The sequence below is a fragment of the Cucumis sativus genome, chromosome 1 (genome assembly GCF_000004075.3).
Source record: "Cucumis sativus cultivar 9930 chromosome 1, Cucumber_9930_V3, whole genome shotgun sequence".
NCBI lineage: Eukaryota > Viridiplantae > Streptophyta > Magnoliopsida > Cucurbitales > Cucurbitaceae > Cucumis > Cucumis sativus.
Genome location: NC_026655.2, coordinates 29,228,006 through 29,234,670, shown reverse-complemented (window position 1 = coordinate 29,234,670; position 6,665 = coordinate 29,228,006).

The window sequence follows — 6,665 nt, the reverse complement described above, 5'->3', positions numbered from 1 at the left end:
GTGGTGATTGATTGACGTTGCTTTTGATTTAGCCTTTATATAAAAAAACTCCTTATGTCCAGAAATTCTTTAGTCCATTTTATCTTTTTAATCAAGTATTGATGACTTTCTCATTCAACTTGAATGTATACTGAATAGTGAGTGAATTTTAACTCTTTCTCTTCATTTCTCTAACCATTCAATTATTGATTAAAAAATAATTATTACCTTAATTAACTCTATGGGTAGTGGAAGATTAATTTTTATAGGCATGATAATAAATTCAAAGAAGTCTTTTAAAATTCTTTAACGGAGCAACAAATCATTGTTAAGTGGAGATAGAAAATCAAAATCACATCATCAATAATGAGAGAAATGCAGACAAGATTTATTATTTTCTTTCCACTTAGAGATATGTATAAATATATTTTTTTTTCATTTTTTTTTAAATGTTATCTACTTTTCTATTTTGTTGGAATTATTTTTCTTTTTGTTATTTTTTTAGTTATATACATGAGTAGAATGAAACATTTTCTTTCATAATCTTTTCGAGAAAGTAAAATGATATATCACATTATCTTTCATTATGTCTTTTATCTTACACTATTATATCTCTTTGTTATGCTTTTATAGATCAACAATCTAAAATTTTTAACATTACATTCTTTTAGAGTATTTTTAAATTTAAAAATTAGTATTATTTTATATGATAAAAATTCAATATTTAGACATAAACACAAAACCAAAAGAGTTAGGAAAATTTACGCATTTTCAAATTCTTAGCTTAGAAATATATATGACCTTTACATTATGTATCAACTATGGACGACTTAAGAATATTTGTTACAAACATTCAAATTTTAAATAGTAAAAGATGATAAATTAACTATTTAATCTCATAAAAACCTAACATTTTATATATACGGATATTTTCTAATAGTAATTGCTATCATGTTTCTATATATTACTTAAATCTATTTTTCTTGTTTGTTCTTTATCACTTATGCTTCTTTCAATAAGTTAAATGTTATTACATCTTGGCATCGAATTAAACTTGAAATAAAGAGACTAACTAAAAAAATATTAAAAATGAAATTTCACTGGTTTTAAAACTGTAAGTAAATAAAAAAACGTCAAAAAATACATAATTAAAAAACGTAATAACCAAAAGTCAAAAAATACATAATTAAAAAACGTCAAGAATAACAAAAGTGAAAAATACATAATTTCTTATTTTTTATTTTCATTAAAAGCGTCAAGATTAAATTTAATTATTTGACATTTTTTTGGCATGGTGAACAACTACCTAACTCATCTCATATGGAAAATCTTCTAAGTTTGATACCCACAAGTATGATGTTGAAAGTATAAATGAAATGATTGAAGTTGCTCATGAGGAGTATTCAAAAGATCCAAATGAATTTGAGAAATTGCTTAATGATGCTAAAAAACCATTATTTGAAGGATGCAAAAAACTCACCAAGTTGTCCACATTAGTCAAGTTGTATAATTTAAAAGTTAGGTATGGATGGAGTGATATTAGCTTTTCAGAACTACTGAAAACTTTAAAAGAAATTTTGCCTCCTACCAATGTGATCCCTGCATCAATGTATGAAGCGAAGAAAACTTTAGGTGCACTAGGAATGAATTATGAAAAGATTCACGCATGTCCTAATGATTGTTGTTTATATAGAAAAGAATATGTTGAATGTCCTGAATGTGGTGAGTCAAGGTGGAAGCATGCTAATAATGCAAACAAAGGGAAAAAAACAGATTCCTAGAAAAATTGTATTGTATTTTCCACTGATTCCACGTTTCAAAAGATTGTTTCGAAGTATTGACAATGCTAAAAATTTGATTTGGCATGCTAATGAGCAATTAGTTGATGGAAAATTACGACATCCTGCAGACTTTCCAGCCTGGAAGTTAGTAGATTTGAAGTGGCCGAACTTTGGTTCTAAACCTAGGAATATCTATTTAGCATTGTCAGCTGATGGAATCAATCCACACGGTGACATGAGTTTTAAATATAGTTGTTGGCCTGTATTGATAGTTATTTACAATCTTCCACCATGGTTGTGGATGAAAACAAAGTTCATGATGTTATCAATGTTGATATCGGGTCCAAAACAACCAGGGGATGACATTGGCACGTACTTAGCACCACTAATAGAGGATTTAAAATTGTTATGCGAAAGTGGTGTTGAATGTTATGATGCTAATCAAGATGAAGTATTCAATTTAAGAGCTGTTTTATTATGGACAATAAATGATTTCCCTGCATATGAAAATCTTAATGGATGTAGTGTAAAAGGATATAAGGCATGTCCAATTTGTGGAGATAATACATCCTCTATTATATTAAAATATGGGAAGAAATGACATACTTTAGACATCCAAGATTAAAATATGGGGGGGGGGGGGGGGGGGGGGGGTCAACTTTGGATTGTTCTGTTGTTTGTTTTGTTAAGTCAATGTTCTGTTGTTTGTTTTGTGAAAAACAGTATTCCCAAATAGCTAGACATCAGAAAAGAAAGTAGTCATTAATTTTGGGTACTGAAGGAGCATTCTTTGTCATAGCTCATTCATTGTTGGTTTGTTTCAAAAGCACTTCCTCCATTCCCATTCAATTTTTCTTCATTTATACGAGCATTGTCCAATTGCATTAATGTATGAATACCACATCTTGTCTGGAAAACGTAAATTTGCCTAATGGCACGATAGTTTATTATGCCTATTGATTCAAGTGAAAATATGCAATTTTTCTCATGTACACCTTCTAGTCATTTTCTGTTTTGTTATTATGAAATCTTAACTCCATTTGGATCTTGCATAATGCTACCTTCTGGTATAAGATAAAAGGATTGATTTTTCTAGATTTGTTCCAACTGTGTCCTAAAGTATTCACTGCTTATATAATGCTATCTTCTGGTATATGATATTCAGGTCATATGTCGAAAACTGAGATCTTATGTTGTTTTATTAATAAGTATAGGATCTTATTTTGGGCTGTAAAAATATAAGACGAAAAGATTTCCTTCTTAAGTTGCAAGGACAGCTCGTAGGAAAGAAGAAGTTTCCCTTGGTGTTAGGTTAGAATGGAGAGAAGCCCCAAGTAATTTGTTTGGTTTCTTAAGTTGCAAGGACAGCTTGTTCTGTTTTGCTCATTCAGTTTCTGTTTAGTTTAGTTTAGTTTCACATTGTTTCACATGACCATAATGACACATTCTTCTGTTTTGCTCATTTAGTTTCTGTTTAGTTTAGTTCAGTTTCATTCTTCTGTTTGGTTTTTCTCCAGTTTTGTTCTTTATTTTATGATTGAATAAGTTCAAGTTCTGATCTTGTATTACTTTGAATTGTTGTAGTGATCATTGGGCACTTCTAGCTATTAACACATACGATGAGACAGTTTATTATATTGACTCACTTCGAACAACATCAAGAGTAGACATTAAATACGTAACTGACACGTAAGTAAGCTTTTTTAATATATGAGGTTTACCGTCTTAAACTTCACTCCATGGCTAAAGTGTAGTTGTTTCTTGCAAATAGGGCTATTACTATCTTTCGCTCTCAGAAAAATATTCAATCAAATCGAAAACAGCCAATATGGAAAATAGTGAAGGTAAAGTGTAAACATATTAATTTGTTAATGAAAAGTATATGAGCTATTTGCACTATTAAATATATATTATTTTTGGTAATTTATGTATTTACAGTGTCCTTTGCAAGTTGGAGTACTTGAATGTGGGTACTATGTGATGAGATACATGAGAGATATAATCAATAATGGGAGCATAGTAGTCACAGATACGGTATATGTTATGTTTAAATGATGATTATTACAATTATATTTTCTACAGTTCAAATAATCTAAGTATTAACTTTAATATTTTTTGTTTCATATCAGATTGATACAAGGAGTTCATATAGTCAATTCGAGTTGGGTGAAGTGCGCACAGAGCTTGCTGATTTTTTGGATGGCCACATTTGATTTTATGATGATTAAATATATTTTTGATTAGATAGACAAGTTTTTGTTGATACTCGATATATATAGGTGTGATATTTTGTTGATATACTTGGATATACCTAGGTGAATTAGTTTAGTTGATATTTTTGTTGAAACACCTATAGTTAGGCTACACCTATAGTTAGGTTGTTTTGTTAGAAAAGTTAAACTAACTATACATGTATGTAATATGGTTCCCATTCATATTATATATGTTATTATTAAACGTTCCTTGATGGAAATTAAAGTTAGTTCATTCAATTGTTCAACAAGTGTGATCTCTTGCATTACTCATATACATTCGGCTTTAAAACAGGTGCATGAAACATTATGAAGATATTTTAAAATATATAACTTTTTTTTAAAAAAAAAAAAACTTGACTTGCAAAACATGTCAAGAATACATACATTCTTGACATGCAAAAAATGTCAAGACTTCACATGTACTTGACGTTTATAAACTGACAAGTATAACTCTACTTGACGCTTAAAATCTATCAAACAAAATTACTCTTATTCTTGACACTGGATTACTTGATGCTTAAAAAATGTCAAGTAAACTAATATACTAGACGCATTTTACCTGTCAAATAAACTAGCCTTACTTGACGTTTAAAAACAGTTAAGTATACCTTCCTTATTGATTACTTGACACTTTTAAAAGCGTCAAGTAAACCTTTACTTGACAGTTTTTAAGTGTCAACTAAGGCCGATTTTGTAGTAATGTTTTAATTCTAAATAAAAGTAAAAAATAATGAGATATAACTTTACATTAGATAGATATAAAAATATAATTGTTAGTCAAATGCTACTATAACTTATATTATTAATTTTATATTTTAAAAAACAACATGGCAACCACGTGCAACGTACGTGAAAAAAACTAGTAGATTTAATAAAAGATTAAATCTAACGGTAGGGTAAGTAAGACGGTTTGCTTTGGTGAAGACGTAACCAACCAACGAACTTCTATATTATTATTGAAAGTAAGATAAGAAAGTTATTGAATGTGTGGCATTTCATAGTATTGTTTTCAACCAACCTATCAAAAGGTGCTATAAATAAATCCATTTTCAACTTTAAAATTAGCCAAAAACATGCTATGCTTTTTATCTCTCATATTAGTCATTTTTATAGCACTAAAACAAGGCTATGAAAACTATATATGCTCATAGCTATTGAAAATGTTGTGATTCACATTCAATGGCGATCATAAAATATTGTATAGAAACTTATTATATATAGCATTAAGGAAAACACACTAAGAAAGTATTATACGTACATTTCTGTTTGATTTTTTTTTTTTTTGTACATTTATGAATTTTTCGTTCCTAACAACATATGTAACAATGTTTACAAAAAATTTAAATGATAAAAAACAATATGTTTAAATTTTTAATATAAAACCAACTTCAAATATATAAATTTATAAATAATTAGTGCATTTTTATGAAAATAAACAAAAGGTTGAATAGTATATATATATATATATAGTACTCAAAATTAGTAAAAAAGAATAGTATATGCAAATAAAGTTCATTATTTCTTACCATAACAATATGGGTAAACGTGAAACATGTAATTTTGGTTTAAATGTAAACGTGAAACACATAATTTTCCCTAAGGTGAATCCAACTAATTCTTTCCCTTTGTTTTGTATATCTTTTTCCTTTTACAACATTAATTTTTATTGAAATTTTGTTTAGTTACAAATATAAAAATTAAATTTGCAACATTTTAAAATAATTATATTGATACGACACGGATAGACCATAAGTTTATAAACAATTGAAGTCCATCATCACTTATACACGTACCTTTATTTTATTTGTAATTATTTTTAAAATGTTGTTATATAGTTAATTATTATTTTTAAAATTGAATGTTAAATATGTATCTCTATCTCTATATTTACTATGTATATTAAAAAGTATTATATAGGGAGAACTTTTGTATATGTCGATGAGTAGTCGCACTTTTCGAGTGGTATTCTTGGTTTGAAAGATAATGAAAGTGATTTTTTCAATATTAAATTTACAGAATAAATATATATTTTAAAAAATAAATCCTTGCAATTGATTTTACCATAAAAGAAATGGTTTTTCTTATTATTTTGCAATTTTAAAAATGAAAAAATGTGAAGTAGTAGATGATTTTAAAGAAAAACCTCAAGATTCTTTTTTTAAAAGAACTATCTCATTATTATTTTAATTCTCCAAAAGTATGGCCGTTTAGGCATGCACATGCACGTCCAAAACATTTATTTCAGTTTCTCCAGAATTTTGGCCCCGAAGCCTCAGTCTTATACGCCACGAGGTTAGCTGCTGAAACCCTTTGTTTGATTAGGTCTTTTAGCGCACCATTACTTTTCTGCTGTGTACGATCCTCTCTGCCTTGGTTAGTTTGATCAGTAAATGAACTTTTAATTTGGTGGGGCTGCAGTTGCTTGCTTTCAATGTAAACTTTAATTTTATGATTATATAATATTTGATCATAAAAGAGTATTTTCTCAAATACAAAAAAAAAATACTAATCATACCAACAAAAGTATTAGATAATCAGTTTATTAATTTCCCAGCAGCTTCCAATTATGTATATATTATGATGCCGCTGAAAATATTTCATTTCCCTATTCTCCAAAGTCTTCTTATTATTTCTTCAATATATAAGTTTA